The following is a 22,636-nucleotide window of genomic DNA, read 5'->3' as shown; positions in this document are numbered from 1 at the left end:
GTATAAGGTCAGAATCAAATCCCTTGGTGGTGCAGGCTTCCGGAGAAGATGGCGGAATAGACAGTCCTCAGCATCACTCTCTCCCACAAATCAACCAATTTACAACTATTAAAAAGCAATGACAGCAGAGCTGGGGCCACTAGAGCTCAGGGGAAGAGGAGGAGAGGCCTACAGAGTTCACGAAGGTGGGAGAAGCCACGATGAGAGAAAGAAAAAACCACTCCGACTGTTTCGTGCCGTGGCTGCTTTAAGGCTGGAGCTGCTGAGCACACAGAGCAGGAGCTGGCAAAAGCCAAAGCTGTGCCTTTCAGATAAAGTTGCTTGGAGGCAGCAGGGGAGAAGAATGCCTTGGTGGCCCCCCAGGCCAGCAGTACCAACAACAGGGTTCCTATGGACCCACATAGGACCAAGGAGCCACAACAACTGAAAAAAAGGAGCCACTCGGAGGCCAGTGAGTCATCACAAGGGACCAAAGTATGGCTTGTCCCATGGGAAGTGTTTGGAGCACGGGCAGTGGGGAAGATGGGCCCACTGGGAGAACATTGGGACACAGCAAGGAGAGCTGATCTGCCCCTCAATCAGTGTAGGACACTCAGAGGAGACTGGTCAGGAATATAGAATTGCAAGGGGTGGAGTTTGATGAAAAGACTCAGGCCCAGAGCAGTGTTTCTAAACAACCCAGGTGCACCAGATTTCACCAGATCCTGAAGTACCTATAAAGTCAACTATTAAACCCTGAGCTGCACAAAAAAACCTTCCCTAGGGAATCAGCAGCAAAGCAGCAATTTAGCCCAACCACAGAGCTCAAGTATTGGTCACCATAGGAAGTTCCCCCATTTTAGAAGTAACCAAAGAACAACAAATTTGTTCCAGTGCAGAGTTAAGTGGTGGGAATAGCAAAAAATCCAACATAGAACTGAAAGAAAAAACAAAGTACCCACAACCAGGGACAAAGTTTTGGATTAACTTGTAAAGGTCTCATTTCACCAAAGAACACCTGCAACACCTAGAAGGACAGGAAGTCCCCTGGGCTAGCAAACCAGGAAGGGGGGAGGGCTGGGGCCTCAGCCATGCCCCTGACACCTGCAACCAGTCCCAAGAATGGGGGTCTTGGGCTTTGGCCACACCCCCCCAAGAAGTGCAACCAGTCCAGAGGCAACCGCTGAGCTGCTGCAGGAGGTGCCCCAGGCTCACCTGAGCCAGGGTGGTGGGGGACCAAGGGCCTCATCCACACTGCCCCCGCATGAGCAACCAGCCCAGTGGTGACCACTGAGCTGCTGCAGGAGGCACCCCAGGCTTTCCTGAGCTGGGGTGGTGGGGGGCCGAGGGCCTTTTCCATGCTCTCCCAATGCTCAACCCGCCCAGTCACGACCAGCAAGCCTCAGCAAGAAGGGCCCTGAGTTCCTGAGCTGGGGTGGTGGGGGGTGAAGGCTATTGCCACACCCCCTTGACATCTGCACCCAGCCCACCACTGGAAGCCCACTGGTCTCCCCTGTGGGAATGTGGGGGTGCCACAGGCCTCAATCCCACCCCCCTCCTTCCTCCTTCTTCCATCCCATTTCCTTCCCCTTTCCCCCTCCCCCTCCCTCCCAACTGCTCTACAACAACATCGTAGAATGTAAAAAATATTAATAAAATTAAAAAAAACAAAGAAACAAACAAAACAACGATGACAACAACAAAAAGAATAAAATCCCTTGGTTTATTTTACAAAAATATTTTGATTGGAAGCTGTCATTACCAAACAGCATTCATTATTGAGTTAATCAATATGTGGTTCTGGTGAGATATTTAAAAAATCATGACAACTTAACATATTTCCAGAACTTTTAGGAGATTTACACAAGGTTGGGATACCAAACAGGCTGACTTAAATCTCAATATACCCTTGAAGGAGGTGAAGGGATATTAACATGCAATAGACACTCATACCCACCCTATGGATGACCAGCAGGTGCTTTTCCTACATCCTCACAACTGTTAGGCAAAGCCAGTATTTTCATCCCTGAATTTCTCAAAGGACACATAAAGAAGTCAAGAAACTTACCAAAGACCAGACTTATTGGAGGTGGCTGAACTGGGGTTTAAACTCATTTCTGGCTCTAGAAATCTTTTTGGTCGTCTAGTCTTTTTGATTAACCAGGCACAACAGTTACCTAATTATACTGCTTTTCAAACCACCACAAGTGCCATGGTAGGCACCTCAAAGATGGCCGCAAATGGTCTCTGTCTGTCTGGTATTCATGACCTTGTATTTCCCTCCCCATAAGTAACTTCTAAGTAACAGAATATGGCAATGTTAAGGGGAAGTCACTTCCACGATTGGTGAAAAAAGATTGTGACATCTATCTTACCAGTAGACCCTCTTTTTAGTTGGCTTTGATGAAGCATGCTGGCATATCAGAGAGGCCCATGTGGCAAGGAACTGAGAATGGCCTCTGGCCACCAGCCAGCAAGGAAACTGAGTGCTCAGTCCAATAGTCCACAATGACCTGAATCCTGCCAACAATCACAAGTGAGCTTTGCAGCACATTATTCCCCAGTTGAGCCTCCAGATGAGATCTCAGGTTCAGTGAACACCTTGATCATGGCCTAGTGAGACCCTGAGAAGAGGATATAGTTAAGCCGTGCCTGGATTCCTTACCCACAAAACCTGTGAGGTAATAAATGTGTTTGTTTGTTTTTTTTAATCTCTAAGTTCTGGGGTAATTTGTTATGCAGCAATAGGTAACTAATACAAGGGCCTTGCAGAAAGGCCAAATAAAGCCAGTTGGCTTGCCACATGTCGCCATCAGTGTGAAACCCATGAAAGATAATGATGCTAATTTTCAAAGTGACAGGTATCTCAACTCTCTCACTACATCATAGTCAGAAAATAGGCTAAAAACGATACCGGTGAACACATTGCTCCCGAGCCTAACAGCTTTGCTTAATTTCTGTGTCAATGGGTAAAACAGATGGGGTGTAACCCGTACTCAGGAAAACAGTGAGCTAATACATAAGTGCAATAAACTAATATAAATGAACCCAGAACAAGTACATACTGAGTGAGAGGAATTTTAGAAATCACTTGATTAACCAGGGTGGAGTCAGAGAGAATTCAAACCTAAATTAAGATTTAAAACTAGGAGATGATTGAGTGATCCCCTCAGGAACCATTTTCGTATCTTGGCTGGGTATCTGTATTTGGTTTAGCAATATCATCAGGAACAGTTCTTTGGGTTAGGAAGTTTCAATCTTTTGCAGTGCTTTTGTTTTTTAATAAATGAATAGTCAAGACTCAGATTAAAAAGATAATTCTGGCCTAATTACATTTAGTAATACAAGAAATTGTATTATTTCCTTTTGCTTTAAAAATTAGTTAAAGATCATTTGGAATTTAAAAATTACTCCTATTTGTTTGATTTTGTTTTTTTCTTCATTTACTCATTGACCTTTATGTTCAATGTCAGTTCCTTTGTATAAATATTATGAAGTGACAATGTATGTTTGACAATTTCCATACTAATGGAAATCACAACTCTAAACTTTATAAAAAAAAATACAGAGATTTATAACTTCCTATTCTGAGGTAAACACATTCATTATACTAAGTTATGCCCTATTAACACTATTTCTTAGTACTTAAAACACAGCCTTTGGGGTTAAGTAGTCCTGAGTTTGAATTCTGGTTAATTCACTTAATAACCAAGTGACCTTAATTTCCCTGACCCTAAGTTTCATAACCTATAAATGGAGATAAATATAAAGTCCTTGAGACAGAGGTTTACGCATAAATTAAATAACATAATATAAGTAAAATGCTTATATTATGCTTTACACGTAATAAGTAGCTGTTACTATATTTTCAAGATTTTTCTATTGTCTTTGGTTTTCTGTAGTTCGAATATGATATGGCTAGGTGTAGACTTTTAGTATTTATCCTGCTTGATGTTCTCTGAAATTCCTGGATTTGTGGTTTGGTTCCTGCCATTAATTTTGGAAAATTCCCAGCCTTTATTACTTCAAATGTTTTTTCTACTCCTTTCTCTCTTTATTTTTATAGTATTCCCATTATGTGTATGTTATATCTTTTGCATTTGTAATTAACTCACAGTTCTGGGATAGTCTATCCCTTTTTAAAAATTCTTTTTTTCTCTTTGCATTTCAGCTTGGGAAGTTTCTATTGGCATATTTTTCAGCTCATTGATTCTTTCCTGGGCCATGTACAGTCTGCTGATGAGCTGATCAAAGGCATTCTTCATTTCTGTTACAGTCTTTTTAGTTTCCAGCATTTCCTTTTGATTATTTCTTAGAGTTTTCATTTCCCTGCTTGCATTACCCATCCGTTCTTGCACATTGTCCACTTTTCCATCAGAGCCTTTAGCACATTAATCACAGTTATTTTAAATTCCTGGTCTGATAATTCTAAAATCCCTACAATATGTGAGTCTGGATCTGATGCTTGCTCCAGCTCTTCATATTGTGCTTATCCTTACCTTTTAGGATAGCTTCTAATTTTTTGTTGAAAGCTGGACATAATGTATGGGGTAATAGGAACTGAGGTAGATAGGCCTTTAATGTGAGGTTTCATGTAGGAGTTGGGCTGTGTTTATTGTTTGCTGTAGCTGTTGGTGTCAGAGGTTTCAAGTTTCTCAAGTATCCTTGCCCCTCCCTCCACCCCCTGCATTGTTGTTTTTATATTTCCCTAGAAGCTTCTTCTTAAATAGAATTTGAACACTGCAGTTATTTCACTTGCAATCCACTACCATTATACAGGAGCCCTATTGATAGGTGATAGGGTGTAGGGGGAGGGGAAGCATTCCATAACCCTGTTATTAGGTCTTAATCTTTTATTGTACTTGTGCCCCGGGCTGTGACCTTCACAAGTGCTTCTCATTTGTTTTTCCCTTCAGGTGAGACAGGAAGCCTAGAGAGGGCTGGAACTGGGTAATTTCCCTTTTCCTAAATCAGATAAGGCCCTGGTAAATTCTTTTCCCCTGCTGCTTAGACTTTTTTTGGTGCATGTGTGTCAACAATGCTTTGGGCTTATTTCAAAATGGTTACTTTTATGTTTCAAAATAGTTACTTTCCCCCTGCCCTGGCCAAGCACTAGGTGATTTCTTAACCATGAGAACCTGATGAGGATCCTAGAGGTAAAACCCATGGAAGTGTTGGGGCCCCACTTAGACTGGGCCCCCACTAGTTTTGTTTTGTTTTGTTTTGTTTTTTACAGCTGGCTGGTACAAGGATCCAATACTGGACCTTGTTATCAGCACCATGCTCTAACCAACTGAGCTAACTGGCCAGCCCCAGTTTTTAACTCTCAAGTTAGTCCATATTTAGCCACCAGTAATACACTGAAGTTACCAGTTAAGTTTTCCTGCTGGCTACTGGATCCAGTTGCTTCTGCTTCAGGTAAACTGATCTATATTCTCTGGATTTGCCTGCCTGTCCAGTTTTTGGGGTGGCAATTTGTCTTGTGACCTCAATTTTCTGCTGGATCTAAGATAAGTCATTGGTTTTCAGTTTGTTCTTTTTTTCCCTTGAGTTGAGAGGGCAGGAGTGTTGGTTTCCACACTCTTTACATGGTGGAGTGGAAACCAGATGTTTATGATGTTACTATATTTTAGTTTTATGAACAAGTTACACTCTTCTCAACTAGAGAATTCTACAGACCTAGAGATCTAGAAGTCCAATTGTCCAAATGTGTTTCTATCGTGGCACTTAAGTTCCTCACATTATTAATCAGATCTTATTATATGAAACAAATCAGAAATAGACAAACAGCTGCTCCTTTTTGGTAAGTACAAATGTTACTGCAGTTCGTTTTGTAAATATTCCTTTCAAGTAATCTAACTGGAATCAATGATCTGAACTAGTAAAGACAAAGTTCCAACAGATAAATGGGGGAATGGGGAGGAAATTATTTTCTTATTCAGAATTGAAAGAAACATTTAACTAGAATGCTAAAAAAAAAATAAGTTATGGGAGCTTTTTAAGAAAGACAGTGACAAATGGCATATTGTTTTTCTGTTACTGTGTAACAGATAACAACAAATTTAGTGAATTAAACAAACGCTTTTATTTTCGAAGAACAGGCATGCCTAACATTCATTATGAACATGTTGAGTTTGTACACAGTAAACTCTCTCTATCTCCCCAAATCTTCTGCACAGTTTGTTGCTAACAAAGACCCGCTATAAAGGAGGGATTTCTTTCCCTTCCTTTCCTTCTTTCCTTTCTAATTTTTTTTTTTTTAAAGATGACCGGTAAGGGGATCTTAACCCTTGACTTGGTGTTGTCAGCACCACGCTCTCCCAAATGAGCCAATTGGCCAGCCCTATATAGGGATCCGAACCTGTGGCCTTGGTGTTATCAGCACCACACTCTACCAAGTGAGCCACAGGCCGGCCCTAACACTTTTATTAGCTCACAGTTCTGTAGGTTTGAAGTCTGGACAGGTTCAACTGTGTTCTATGCTCTGGGTCTCACAAGGCTGAAATTAATGTGTTGGTCAGCCTGGGCTCTTATCTGGAGGCTCTGAGAAAGAATCCACTTGCAAGATCACTCAGGTTGTTGGCTGAATCTAGCTCCTTGAATTTGTAGGACTGAGGTTCTTGTTTCCTTGCTGCTGTCAGTGAAGGGTTGCTCAGCTCCTACAGGCTGCTTTTCCAGCCTTGCACATGACCCATTACATCTTCAAAGCCAGAAATGGTGCATCAGTTCTTTCTCACGCTTCAAATCTCTCTGACTTCTTCTGCCACCAAACAGAAAATATTATCTGCTTTTAAGGGCTCATGGGACCATATCACACCCATCCAGATAATCTCCCTATGTTAAGATCAACTGTGCTGTATAACAAAACAGTATCTTATAACATTCACAGGTTCCAGAGATCAAAGTGGAACATCTTTAGAGGGCCATCCTAAAAATTCTGCCTACTACAAATGGGTATCCACTCTTAGGATGGGGAAAAGTCAAGAATATCCAGCACATTGGACACTTTTCCAAGAACTAGGCCAGTTTGGTCTGCAGAAGAGAAGAAAGGGGTAACAGGTTCTATAATTTTCAACGGCTACATGTAGAAGAAATATTCTACATGCATTCACCCCACAAACAAGATTGGGTACCTGTTAGGTGCCAATGCATGTGTCAGATTTTGGAAACATAAGGATGAATAAGACCCACCCCTGCTCTCAGGAACCTCACAATCTGGTGTCCAGACATGAGAGGGTGACATGAAAGCCTCTAAGATGTGCCTGACTGACAGCCTTCTCTAGGATGATCCTCTGTTGTCCTTCTTGATGATGAAATTATATATAATAACCATCAAATTTCCCGCCTATGATGTCCATCTCTGTAACAGCTCTCTATGATGCTCCTTTGTACGATGGCCTTGTCTGTGATGAACCTCTCTGTGATGCAGTCAGTGCGTGATGCCCGTCTCTATACTCTCCCTCTCCGTGCCCAGCCTCTCTAAGGTGCCCCTCTCTCTGTGACTGCTGTCGATGATGTCCCTCTTTCTATGATGCTTCTCTCTACGGTGCTCCTCCCTATGGTTCAATGCTCCATTATGTCTATCTCTACAAAGCCATCATTGAAGAGGCCTGTCTTTAAGAAGCCCCTCTCTGAGAAGCCACTCTTTTTTTAAAGTATTTTTTTTCAACTGTGGTAAAATATTCATAACATAAAATTTACCATTTGAACCCTTTTTAACTGCACAATTCAATGGCATTAAGTGCATTTACAATGTTGTATAACTGTCACCACTATGTATTTCCAGAACTTTTTTATTATCCCAGACTGATATACCCATTAAACAATAACTCCCAAACCCCCTTTACCCCAGCTCATGGTACTCTCTGTTCTACTTTCTGTCTCTATGAATTTACCTAGTCTAAGAACTTCACGTAAGTGGAATCGTGCAGTATTTGTCTTTTTGTGACTGGCTTCTTTCACTTGGCATAATGTCTTCAAGGTTCATGCATGTGCTGCAATTTCATTTCTTTTAAATGCTGAATAAAATTCCATCATATGGGTATACCACATTTTGTTTATCCATTTATCTGTTGGTGAATGCTTGGGTCATTTTCACCTTTTGACTGATGTGAATAATGCTGCTGTGAACACTGGTGTACAAGTGTTTGCTTGTGTCCCTGCTTTCTGTTCTTTTGGGTATATACCTAGAGAGGAATTTCTGGGTCATATGGTAATTCTACGTTTAACTTTTTGAGGAACTGCCAAACTGTCTTCCATGGTGGCTGTACTGTTTTACATTCCCAGCAGCAATGCTCGAGGGTTCTAGTTTTTTTTTTTTTAAAGATGACCGGTAAGGGGATCTCAACCCTTGGCTTGGTGTTGTCAGCACCACGCTCAGCCAGTGAGCAAACCGGCCATCCCTATATAGGATCCGAACCCGCGGCCTTGGTGTTATCAGCACCGCACTCTACCGAGTGAGCCACGGGCCGGCCCGAGGGTTCTAGTTTCTCCATGTCCTCACCAACGCTTGTTTTATTTTTTCAATAATAGCCATGCTAATGGTTGTGAAGTGGTCTTGTGTGAGAAGCCACTCTTTAAGATGCTTTTCTCCATGACGTTCCTGTCTATGATATGCCTCCCCGTGACACTCCTCTCTGATGCCCTTCTCTATACTGTCCCTCTCTATGATGCTCCTCTCTGCAGTCCCCCTTGTTGTAATCCCCCTCTATAGTTTTCCCTCTCTAGAGTACTGATCTCCATGGTGCCCCTATCAGTGGAATGAACTGTCCTTTTGGGGATGAACTCCCTTTCCTGGAGGCATTTGAACAGAGGCAAGATGGCCAGCAGTCAGGGGCACCATAGAAGAGACTTCTGAGGTAACTTATGACTCTAGCTTATGACAACAAAGTCATCATCTTTGCTGTGTGGCTTTAAGCTGTTTTCCAGCATCTGAGATGTATTTGGACTGACTCATCCAGACACTTTTTTTTCTTTTCTGTTCTTTTTTTTTTTATGCTCAAATCAGAATAATTAGTATATTCAACATTATACAATGTAATTGTTTTTTGAGGCCCTTTACCAATTCCTCCCTTACCCCCCTCCCACTCCCTCTTTCCCACCTCTGGTAACATCAGTTTTGTTCTCTCCTTTTGAAATTCAGCATATCCTTGTGATTGTTATATCTTTCTTTCTTTTTTTTAGCTCCTGCTTATGAATGAAGACATGTGGTATTTCTCTTTCTGTGCCTGGCTTATTTCACTTAACATAATTTTCTCTAAGTTCATCCTTATTGCTGCAAATGGCACAATTTCATTCTTTTTTATGGCAGAGTAGTATTCCATTCGGTATATATACCACATTTTCCTTATCCAGTCATCTGTTGATGGGCATTTAGGTTTGTTCTAACTCTTGGCTATTGTAAATAGACCTTCAGTAAATATGGGAGTGCAGGTATCCCTTTGACATGATGATTTCCATTCCTTTGGGTTTATACCCAGCAGTGGGATTACTGGATTTTATGGCAGTTCTATCTGTAGTTTGAGGAATCTCCATACCATCTTCCATAATGGCTGCACCAATATAGAGTCCCACCAACAGTGTAGGAGGGTTCCCCTTTCTCTGCATCCTTGTCAGCATTTGTTATTCTGTCTTTTTGATAATAGCCAGTCTAACTGGGGTGAGATGATATCTCAGTGTGGTTTTGATTTGCCTTTCCCTGAAACTTAGTGATGTTGAGCATTTTTTTCATGTGTCTGTTGGTCATGTATATACCTTCCTTTGAGAAATGCCTATTTAGCTCCTTTGCCCATTTTTAAGTTCAGTTACTTATTTTTTTTTTACTGTTAAGTTGTTTGAGTTCCTTGTATATTCTGGATATTAATCCTTTATGGGATGCATACTTTGCAAATATTTTCTCCCACTCTATAGGTTGTCTTTTCACTCTGTTAATTATTTCTTTTGCTGTGTACAAGTGTTTTAGTTTGATATAATCCCATTTATTTATTTTTCCTTCTGTTTCCTGTGCTTTTAGAGTCTTGTTCATAAAGTCTTTGCCCAGTCATACTTCCTGAAGTGTTTCCCCTATGTTTTCTTTTAGGAGTTTTATAGTTTTAGGTCTTGTATTTAAGTCTTTAATCCATTTTGAGTTGATTTTAGTATAGGGTGAGAGGTACAGGTCTAGTTTCATTCTTCTATATATGGATGTCCAGTTTTCCCAGCACCATTTATTGAAGAGGGAGTCTTTTCCCCAATGTGTGTTCTGGTGCTTTTGTTGAAGATCAATTGGCTGTAATGATGTGGGTTGATTTCTGGGTTCTCTATTCTGTTCCATTGGTCCATGTGTCTGTTTTTATGCCAGTAGCATGCTGTTTTGGTTACTATAGCTTTGTAATATAATTTGAAGTCAGGGAGCGTAATACCTCTGGATTTATTTATTTATTTTTTGCTGAGGATTGCTTTGGCTATTTGGGGTCTTTTGTTGTTCCATATGAATGTTAGGATTGTTTTTGCTGTTTCTGTGAAAAATTTCATTGGTATTTTGATGCGGATTGCATTGAATCTGTAGATCACTTTGGGCAGTATGGTCATTTTTGCAATGTTAATTCTTCAAATCCAAGAGCATGGAATGTCTTTCCATCTTTTTGTGTCCTCTTTATTTTCTTTCAACAGTGATTTGTAGTTCTTGTAGAGATATTCACCTCTTTGGTTAAATTGATTCCTAGATATTTTAGTTTTGGTGACTATTGTCTTGCTTTCTTGATTTCTTTTTCTGCTAGTTTGTTATTGGAGTATAAAAATGCTACTGATTTTTGCATGTTGATTTTGTATCCTGCAACTTTACTGAAATTGTTTATGAACTCTAAGAGTTTTGTGTGTGTGTGTGTATGCAGTATTTAGGCTTTTCTATATATAGGATCATGTCATCTGCAAATAGGGGCAATTTGACTTGGTCTTTTCCAATATAGATGCCCTTTGATTGCCCTTGATTGTTCTGGCTAGTACTTCCAATACTATGTTAAATAGGAGTGGTGAGAGTGGGTATCCTTGTCTTGTTCTCATTCTTAAGGGAAAGCTTTTCCTCATTCAGGATGACATTGTTGGTAGGTTTATCATATATGGCTTTTATTGTGTTGAGATAATTTCCTTCTGTACCTAGTTTTCTGAGAGTATTTATCATGAAGGTATGTTGAATTTTGCCAAATGCTTTTTCTGTGTATATTGAGATAATCATATGATTTTTGTCCTTGATTTTGTTGATGTGGTGTATCACATTTATTGACTTGCATATGTTGAACCATCCTTGCATCCTTGTGATGAATCCCACTTGATTGTGTTCTGTAATTGTTCTGATGTGTTGCTATATTCCATTTGCTAATATTTTATTGAGGATTTCTGCATCCATGTTCATTAAATATGTTGGCTTATAGTTTTCTTTTTTTGTTGTACCTTTGGTTTTAGCATCAGGATGATGTTGGCCTCATAGAGTTTGGGAGAATGGCTTCTGTTTCAATTTTTGGGGATAGTTTGAAGGAATCTCTTTAAAGGCTTGGTAGAATTCACAGTAAAGCCATCCAGTCCTGCACTTTTCTTTGCTGGGAGACTCTTGATTATTGCTTCAATCTTGTTGCTTGTTATTGGTCTTTTCGGGTTTTCTGTTTTTTCTTGGTTCATTCTTGGTAGTTTGCATGTGTCAAGAAATGTATTCATTTTCTCCAGGTTCTCAAGTTTGTTGGTGTATAGTTGTTTATAATTGTCTCTAATGATTCTTTGTATTTCTGTGGTATCAGTTGTAACGTCAGACATCATCTGTGTCTATTCCTCCCCATGGCCATTGGCACAGCACATGTAAAAATCACTGGGTGCAGTTTGGGTTGTTGCCTTTGACCAGGTAACTTGGTTTTTGCTTTTTATTTAACCATCACTTTTATTGTGGTTAGTATGAGCCAAGGACTATTGTAAGCACTTCATAAATACTAACAACACATTGACTCCATTTAATTTCCACTGAGACCAGAGAAGTTGAAAAACTTGTCCAAGGTAACACAGCAGGTAGGTAGAGAAGCTGGAATTCAAACCCAGACTGTCTGACTCAGAATCTATGCTGTTAAGGATTGAGTTGCAAAGTCAAAAAGTATTTTTTGAAGATTGAATATATGCTAGGTTCAAGACAAAGATACAGTTCTTATGCTTATTGAGGAGTCAAGTCCAGAGGAGGAGAGATGCTTCTATCAATAGTGATTTTGGGCCGGCTCGGTGGCGCACTCGGTAGAGTGCGGCGCTTGGGAGCGCGGCGGCACTCCCGCCGAGGGTTCAGATCCCATATAGAGACCAGTCAGCTCACTGGTTGAGCGCGGTATGGGCGCGACACCAAGCGTTGCGATCCCATTGCCGGTCGCGGTACAGGCGTGACACCGAGGGTTGCGATCCCGTTACCAGTCACGAAAAAAGACAAAAAGGAAAAAAAAAATAGTGATTTTGATGCAGAGGATGCATGAAGGTGAGTGGTGAGAAATATGGCTGGGAAGGAAGGCAAGAGCTAGATCATCAAGGAGGGCTTGCCAGCAATATTGGACTTTGTAACCATGAAGGATAAGGTTAGGACTAATCCATGATGAAGTTTCCAACAAGGGGTAGTGAAATGAAGAAATGTAGACAATTTAATAATTTTTTCATAAAACTAAATTTGTTTAATAGAAAAGATTTCCCTTTATTTATGATTACATTTCGTTTATACTTTTTGATGGTAAAATGTCCATTCTTTTGATATTTTGTATGTAAGAAGGTGTTGTGTTTTTTTTGTCATGTCATTAATGGCAACATTTAAAGTTGGCAACTCATATTAATCTCCTGCCATTAAAAAAACCAATCATACTGGCCCTGAAATTTGAAGATCTGGAAAGCAATGCCATAAGGGAACATCAAGATAAAGCAACACAAAGTTTTACTGAGAAGTCAATTACAGTAAAAGTTAAAGTGCTGAGTAGATTCAGCCATGAGGAAGTGATATGAATTGAACTTTGTCTCCCAAGTTTTATGTATTAGAAACTTGATCCCCATTGTAACTGCTGAGGGTGAGAAATCTTATGGTAATTGAAAAGTGGGGCCTTGAAAAGGTGATTAGATTCTTAGGACCATGCCCTAATGAATGGGTTAATAATGGTGGTGATGGGTGTGGTTCTGAGCACTATAAAAAGAGAGCACGTGAGAGTCTCTCTCTCTTTCTGCTCTGCCATTTTCTGCCAGGTGAGACCCCTGCATTGCTGTAAAGCCACCACCAAACAAAACCCTCATCAAATGTGTTTCCTGGACTTTGGACTTCCCAGCCTCTGAAACTAAGCAATAAATTTTGGGTTTTTTTTGCAACTACTCCAGTTCGAAGTATTTTGTTATAAGCAACAGAAACAGATGAATACAGGAGCTCCACAGCAACATTATTTGGGAGCAATATTGGCAGGGTGATGGGAGTAGGAGGCAGGCTATGGTGGGGATGGACAATTCTCATTTATCTTTAGGCAACCAAAATTGAGTGGCCACACAGAAAAACATATATACTGGCTCTATTACATACACGTGCTTGCGTTCTGCTGATTGTTAGGTTGCTACATCTTTAAGACAGTTGGGCAAAGGGGGTGACAAAGAAACTAAGTAATTTGAGCCATACCTCTTAAGTAAAAAGACAGACAAACTCCAAAATTACCTATTTGACCTGGAGAAAAAAATCACTCATCAACTTTTTTCCTCTCTCTCTCTCTCAGTCAGACCAACATCCTCCTAGACTGGAAAGTGGATAAACATCAGCATCCTAAAAAATCTTCTCTCTGAGCATCTCTAGGAGGGATCAAAGTCATGATCAGGGGTGGATTCGAGTCATTCCAGTCTTGCTCTGCCTTAACTCCCAGATTGAGAGGATACCTGAGACTGGATTTTATGTCCTTTCCAGAGAGAGTGTGCAGCATGGAACACCATCCTCCCGGCTGCCAGTCTGACTTGCCCTGGGAGAAGTTGGGTGGCAAGCATGCTGAAGTCCCCATTAAACCAATTTAGAGAGTTAATCACAAGCCATGGCACTTTGAATTGAACGTTCATCCATGATGACCTAGCAAGCCAGTCTCCCTGCGGGTTTCCCTTCAGACTGTAAGATTTCAGTGTGAAGCTTGTCTGTATTACCTAAAGGCCTGGAAGCATTTTAGTATCTGAATTGGCCTATTCCTGGAGAGTAGTGCTGAGCCTACTGTGATAACATCAATCTTCAGGTTTCTCCCAGCACCGAAGACATATTTCATCCTATAATTGAAAAATAGATTTGATTTGTATTCCATTGTGTCAGAGCCTCCACTCGGGTCTCGGCAGAGAGGTCTGGGCAGCAGGGAGATTGTCTAGTTTTGAAAAAAGACACTCCATAGACACTTATGGAGAAACTGCAAAAATGGAGCTCAAGTGATGTTTATAAAAGGGTTCCAACGCCTCTTCGTAGATCCCGAAGTTAGATAGAGGGATGTGAGGCATGGAGAGCCCAGACACAAAACCAGAGCAATGAGCGGCCTCCCGTCCTGGAACATGCCAGGGACTTGCCTTCTGAGTTCATGTGTCTTCTCAACATCCCTGCAGTTTGTTCTCTATTTTTCTAAAGAAAAGTAAAGAAAGTCCAGAAAGATGGGCAACTTCGCCCATGTCACACAGCTGGCAAATGACCTAGTGCTGATTTCAACTTGAACCCAAGTCTATCTTGCTCTGACACTATATTCTTTCCTGTGCTCCACATGAAACACCCTCTCTCTTTCTCTAAATAGACACCCACTGTCCTATGGACTGAGTTTATAAAGTGTGATGCCTCTGCCAAAAGATCAGAGTATATGAGCAAAACGACCAAGGACACATGCTATTGATTCAGTCAGTGACACTTAGAACATGTTCCTATGGGATTTATGCTATGAACTGTTAGCATTACTTCCCTCATTTTTTTTCAGGGAATACCTGGAAACCAAGATAATCACTCATCAGTGCTACCTTAGGAAACCCAAGTGACAATGGGAGGCCACTGAGCCTCTAGTGCAGAGGTGGGCAAACTTTCTGTAAAGGGTCAGATAGTCAAATTTAGGCTTCATGAGCTAGACCATCTCCATCTCAACTACTCAACTCTGCCGTTGTAGCTCAAAAGCTGCCACAGACAATAATCCTTAATGAATGACTGTGGCTGTGTTCTAATAAAATTTTATTTATGGACAGTGAAGTTTGAATTTCATATAATTTTCATTTGTCACAAAATATTATTTTTTCTAATTTTTTTTTCAAATTTAAAAATGTGGAAACATTAGCTTGTGAGACATATAAAAAGCAGGTGGTGATCTGGATTTAGCCCGAGGCCATAGTTTGCCAGTCCCTTCTATAGAGAGTCACACTTTATTTTTCTTTATATGTTCAATGGTTTACTTTCAGAAAGTTTAGAAAAGTAGAAAATCCACTGATAATTAATTAGTGAAGCCTACTGAGTATAACGTGATATTTTAAGTCATATTAGCACCAAGTTTTGGTCACCAGGGTGGCTCACAATAATCAGTGTTCCTTATTACTTTTTAAAAAAGCTTTCTTTGTAAGAAATAATACAGACAGGACTCTTGTACCCTTTGCCCAGTTAACTATTATGGTAATATTTTGCAAAACTATCATATAATATCACAACCCAGATATTGACATTGATGCAATCTACTGACTTTATTCAGATTTTTCCACTTTTAGTTGTACAGGGGTGTGTGTGTGCGTGTGCATGCATTTGTATGTGTATTTAGTTTTATCACCACAAGAATCCTTTTATAACTATATCTATTTCCCTTCCTTCCCCATTCCTAACCTCTAGCAACTACTAATTTGTTCCTCATTTCTAAAATTTTGTCATTTCAAGAATGTTGTATAAATGAAATCATACAGAATGTAACTTTCTAGCATTGACTTTTTTCACTCACAATAATTCCCTGGAGATACATCCAGGCTGTTGCATGTATCAATAGTCCATTCATTTTTATTGCTGCATAGTATTCCATAGTAAAGATATACCATAGTTTGTTTAACCCTTCACTTGTTGAAGGACATTCGGATTGTTTCCAGGTTTGGGCTAACATGAATAAAGCTTCTATCAATGTTTGTGTATAGGTTTTGTGTGAACATTTCATTTCCCTTGGATAAATGCCCAAGAGTACAATTTTGGGTCTATATGGTAATTGTATACTTACTACTTATAAAAAATTTCTTTTGCAGATATCTTAAAATATGCCTTTTAAAAATCATCACAAAAACACTCCATAACAAATGACACCATGGTAAAGACCCTTTAAAAATTCCCTGCCATCATGTATTCTCATTTTATAGACCCAGGAACTCTACACTAGAGAACTTAAGTGACCCCAAAGGGTCAGTTATAAGTCACAGAATGGTCAGTGTGTGCCGAGCCAGGACAAGCAATTACTTCTTCTGTCTCTCCCATTAATGTTCTCATCCCAACATGCTGCTCCAGGAAAATTACAGACTGAAGCAGCCAATGACATGGTGTTTCTCATCACAGAAAAAAGAACATGGTTTACTTGGCTCTTAGGGACTTTGTGAGCTCACATCCTGTGGCCTGTCCTTGCCATAGCCTCCCTCAATGGAGTCTTGTGTGGCTTCTTCACTCAGAAATTGAAATTGCATCACAGCACAGGCAAGTGATCAGGAACAGCAAAGTGCAAACACGCAAAAGATGTTTAATAATTCTCCATGGTGTACACGGGAACTGGAAACTCAAAAGCTCTGTGACTACAGCAAACAAACCCTTTTCACCAGGTCCCCGGGGGTTATGCAGCTGCTTGGTTAACAAGTTGACTATACTGACTGGAGAGGGTTGAATTAATTTTGGTAAATTACAATTCCTCAAAACTAAAGCCTTACCAGACAAGTTTCCCGAATGGTCCAAAGAAGAATTTATTTCATTTCTACATTAGGCTTGGCAATTGGTTTTTTTCACTCCACTGGCCACGACCAGAAATGCAGAAATCCTATCTTTCAACCTCTCCTCAGAATCCAGGAGATGTTGCAATATGGTAATTGCATACTTATTACTTTTTAAAAATTCCCTTTGCACATTTTTAAAATATGCTTTTTTTAACATTATCACAAAACATTCCATAACAAATGTCATTATGGTGAAGACCCCTTAAAAATTCCCTGCTATCGTGTATTCTTATTTTATAGACCCAGAAACTCTACACTAGAGAACTTAACTGACCCCAGAGGGTCATTCATAAGTCACAGAATGGTCAGTGTGTCCATATCTTAGACAAATGCTACAAAGTGGGGTCTGCAGATCAGCAGCAGCAGCAGCACCTGCAGACTTGTTAGACATGCACACTTTCAGGCCCCATCCCAAGACGGGATGAAAGAATTTCTGTGGCTGAAGCCAAGCAATCTGCTTCTTCTCTCGCCCTCAGCTGGAGATTCTGAAGCTGACTAAAGCTTCAGCAGTCTTCAACCACTTCATAACTATTTCAAGTAGACAACAGAAATGAAAATCATAGCTTGCAAATAATTAATAATAAAAAAGCCCAGCCAACAAAATAGTTTCAGTCCTTTTCTGTCAATTACACAGTCTTTATGAGGTCAATATTGATAGGAACATAAACCAGAGTTGTTATTTCTGATATTCAACAGATCGTAGCTTTCTTCATGTGTGTGCAATATTTAAGTTATGTTTCTAATGAAAATGTTTGGTTTGTGCTTCTACTTAGCACCTATTTAAAATTCTTTATCAAATTGTAATTTCCTTGAGGGCAGGAAACGTGTGTCTCCATAGCCTAATAAATAGGTGTCTAATAAATGGTTGCTGAACAAATGAATGGATTGTGTTTTATATTACACTTGCTTCATCCTGCACTAAACAGTGCACTTTAAGGTTGGAGAAGATGTGGGTTTTGTTCCTCTGCATTCTCAAAAATTTCTCACTATTCCTAAGTATTCATCAGACTTCCCTGAACACAATAGGTTGACAAAAGTTGTTGAATGTACAACCACCACCACAAAGTAAATTGCATCTTTGCTGCTACTGTGCAGACTCCAAATACTTTTACTATGGACATTATTTTCATGTGCATGCGGGAAAGACCAATTTAGTATGTGCCATTTTGAATATTAACAAACATTATTACCTACAAAAATGGACCTTGAGAGCATGTTTGGGGAGATTTGTGGGTGAACAAAGCTACCTGTGGTAGAGGTACCTTCTTTCAAAAGGGTCCCTCATAGAACAGTGAAGAAAAAAGAAGGAAATGAATACCCAGCCAGGTGAGCTGATGGGCTCCAGCTTCCACACAATTTTTCTAGTTAAGAAACTAAATAACATGGTCTCATGGGATGATTCAAATTCCAGCATTAAGGTAGGGACATCTCAAGCCCTTTGATGTTGAACTTTTAGGATTTTCTGCCTTGTTAGTTATTCTGTAAGACTGAGAGTAATTGACACTTGCACAGAAAGGTATTACGATAAATAAGCCCCTTTGAAGGATCAGATATGTGTGAAGGAAAAACACATTTGTGCTCAGGAATCTAAGATAACTTAGCAAGAAAGATCTGTGCTCTCTAGTTTTCATATAGCCCATCTGAAGGATGGGAAATGTTGTGTTTTTCTCAGTGGACTTTGTTATAAAACATTATAGAGGGATGCAAGTTTCGTAATCGACCTTTCAGTAAAACAAGCAAATAAATAATTTGTCTATATTTGGAATCTAAGTGGAGGAAAAAGTAAAATTAGATATGTTTATCATAAATAGACTTTAGCAATGAAATACTTTGGAAAATTATTTATTCCTTGATTATTATTCCTACAATTATTAATAACCTTAGAATGACTTCTACATGATTTTCTTTTCCATCCAAAGAACACTTCCTTGAGAGTGACAGGAAGAAGAAATGGCTATGGATATTAATTTCTTTCATTCTATATTGCCGCCATTCTGTATATTTGTAGAAATAAAATTGTGTTGTTGATTAGGATTTTTGCCCTATCAAAATATGTCTTTAGGACATGTATATTTCTAAAATGTCTAACACATTTCTGATCCAAGAGGATATGTAAAACCAGACGGGGTCAAATATCTTCCAAACAAATTTTAACTTTGTGTTTAATTTGTTCGTATTTTACAGAAAATGTGTTTCCAGGAAAAACTCAAAAGTTAGTTTTGAGCCAACATATGTTACCATGGTTGCCTAAAAAGTACTGAATATCTTAGTAGTGTTGGTTCAAATTCATTTGAGCAATATTTTACATGCAAAGCTTCAGGCTGATCTAGTCTCAGAAAGAGTCTTTGAAGGTATAAAGCTGTCAGTTGTGAACTGGATGAATAGGGTGGTAGAAAATAAATGTCCACCTTCAACTCTGGCAGGTCATTGTTTCTACATGCCATCAATCCTTTTCATTAGCTATATTAACAAAGACATCTTAAGTCCTGCCTAAGTCCACACGTCTCTGAAGGAAGTCTAAACAATTCTGAGTGATTTGGAGTAAAAGCAGTAATAACCAACAAATTCAAAAGCCTTTGGTAAGCAACCTCTCCCCTAGAGGTGGTGTGTTTTGCATGATTTGCCCTTCAGTGACAGTTCCATGGTTCACATGTTTATCAAATACTGGGCCATCACTCCCAAGGAGCTTGGAGGGGAATGATACTAACCAGCACATAGTACTTCTAATTTAGTCTTACCAAATGGCCCTGGGAGGGAGGCAGGTGGTGGAAGAAACCAAGGTCAGAGAGTTAAGTATTAAGACCAGGAAGTCCAGCTAGCAAGCGACATAACAGAGATTCTAAGTCAGGTCCGTGTGGCTCCAAACCTTGTCCTCCTAACCTCTGTGCCATTCTGCATATTCTTACAGGGCACTAAATAGCTAGTGATGGTGGCTGTGGCAAACAGACGGCTGTGAAAACAAGGCGACTTCTTTTCTGCATTTTTCCTTAGCTGGGACGAGAAGCAACACATATATATCACTTTTATTTTTGTTTATTTACGGAGGGATAGTTTGCACCACGTGTGCACGTGCATGTGTGTGTGCATGCATGAGAGAGAGAAAGAATGTTTGAAAAAATTGAAAAAGTTTGAAGACCATTTATCTAGTCTTTTCAACTAATTAAATAAAATTAATTGGAACTGTAATTTATCTCCTTCACTCACATTCCTCTATTTGTGACTTACGAAATACTATATATTTTTTCTTAAACACTACCTTGTAATTGTTCAGACTTCTCCATTGCATTCTTTTTCTCTCCCCAGTCACAAGGCAGTGAATGTTCTTTCTCTTCACCTCTCAACTGTTTCTCTTCTGTACTCACTTTTTTCTTTCCTTCCGTTTTTACAAATTCAATATTCAGAACCCAAAGAGAGCAAGAAGCAAATAGATGTTAAGTGGAAAGAAATCACTCTGGTCTCTCAGAGTCTTCCAGTTAGTCCTTGTCTTGAATTCTCTGGCAAATCTCACATACTCTCATAATCCTCAAATTATCATCTTCCAGTATTCTTCCCTTGGGAATTCCCTGGAAGTTTCCTGTCTCCATGCAGTCCTAGAACCTGAGTAAGAGCCATATTTTATGGAATACCGTGAGAGTGCTCTTCCAGATGGCCTCTTTTGTAATTCTACAAGTTATAGGACCCAGTATGTATAGACATGTCCCCACAAGCTTTTCTAATCAGTGAGGAAAGGAGAGCCATTTCACTATCCATTATACCTTATGCCAATCTTTTCTCAAATCTGAGATCATAATGGATGGGTTTTGTGTTTCCCACAGGTAGAATCTTTGTTTCATGGCTCTCCTGTTCTTGAGCAGTCCCATTGGCTTGAAGCCCTTCCTTATCATAAAAGTCAGATAATATCACCCATCCAGAGGCACTGAAATACAGCCAATCCACTGGAATTAAAATGATGGTGCTTTCTACCCTGGAGCTTATCTGCACTGGACACGTGCACAGCCTGGAGGGCAAACAGATTGCCCAGAAGCTTGCCAGCATGAGATATATATGCAGGGACAGAAAGAGCAAACCCTTGCAGGGCACTGTGAACTAGGCAAATCCTCAAAGCTGTGATCAGTGAACAGAAAACAGCAGGCTGCCTGCCTCCTACTCAGTCAGCGGAAAGGCGAAGTTTGTTTTGACCTAATGTGCTAACGTGAACCTCCAATTCACACAGCCCCCAAAGACACTGTATTCCGCAGCAGGCCAGGGTACTTTAGTCATAATGGCATCCTTGGAAAAGGTCAGGAAAGTGGAAATATGATCTTTATAATTTTTGTGTACCTAAAGGGCCAATTATCAATTAAACAATCATAAAGAGTGATCGTTTCAGGGAAACACTAAAAGAGTCTTTAAAAACAGTCAGTAGATTCCAGTGATTTACGTCATAAAGAAACAGACTATCTGAAGTAACACATGGGCAATAAAAGCAAGCAGATGTTTGCATTCTAACCAGGGCACTAATGGAGGTGCTATGGCACCGTATCAAAGTAAAGTTTGCCATCTTCGGAATTGCCCACTGGAGCTTTAGCTACAGCTGCATAACATCGAGTCAGCTGGTGAGCTTCCCTGCCTGCTTTGAGCATCGTTCCATGCTGCAGGTAGGAATTAATAATTGACTGTTAACACACTGTGTCACATTAGTTTTCTGAAATGGGCCTCGAAACGTGTGATTTGACTGTAAGATGCAAACTTGCCAGAGAAACAATTCTTGGGTTGCTGAATTACAAACATAAGTTATTATGAGAAAAATCACAGCAAAAATAAATGAACAAGACCATACCCATGAGAGATTGGATTTGGAATTTCAAGTGCAGGCTGTAAGCCTGGCAGTTACCAAGTCAAGCACTGGGTACTTGGGTAAAGCTTGACAATAGAAGTAGATTCAGATACTACAGCATTTCCTTCCTTCTCCCCTGCAAAAATTCAAAGTGTTTTATAAATATTAAGCCAGGTACTGCTGGTTCAATAAATGAGTCCTGGGAGTATGGAAGGCATTTGGTGGATTAACTCTTCAGGCCACCAAGCTGTCGTTCGCTGCCCAAGAATAATTATTTCTTAAGTGATGAAGAGCCACCCTCCTCTGGATCACCTGACAGCTTAGATGCCCCTGATTCCTGCCACCCAAGCCTTTTCCAGTAGGGACGTTTAATAAGCAAATTGCATTTGCACTGCTACTGTAGGAGAGGACTAGTTACAGAGATTAGACAAGCCCTGTCACCTTCAGGGGTCAGTTTCACTGGGTTGGACCCCACCAAGACGTTATTATTAAGCTGTTTTCGGGGACCCATGACTTGGCTGGCTGCCTCCGCAAGTGGGCTGACAGCACCCCCTTCGCCTTATCCTTGCTTTCTTCTAATTGCCCACCTTCTTTTTGTGCTGTCCACTCCTTCTTTCATCAAGATATCCAGAGAACAGTGTTTTCTCAGCCATCCACCAACTTAAGCACGATGTCCATTTTGGTCTCATTTCATGTTTCTTGAGTGGTTAATGCTACCTTTTCATTTCTTACTGTCTCCTTTATTTCCCTTTTTTGCTCATTTTTTTTTCCTTTTTGTCTTTTTTACTGACCGGTAACGGGATCGCAACCCTCGGTGTCGCACCCATACCGGGGACCGGCAACGGGATCGCAACCCTCGGTGTTGCACCCGCACCGCGC

Source organism: Galeopterus variegatus, unplaced genomic scaffold (genome assembly GCF_000696425.1).
Source record: "Galeopterus variegatus unplaced genomic scaffold, G_variegatus-3.0.2 Scaffold37, whole genome shotgun sequence".
Classification (NCBI taxonomy): domain Eukaryota; kingdom Metazoa; phylum Chordata; class Mammalia; order Dermoptera; family Cynocephalidae; genus Galeopterus; species Galeopterus variegatus.
The sequence above is the reverse complement of the archived record's forward strand: the minus strand, read 5'-3'. Positions refer to the sequence as shown.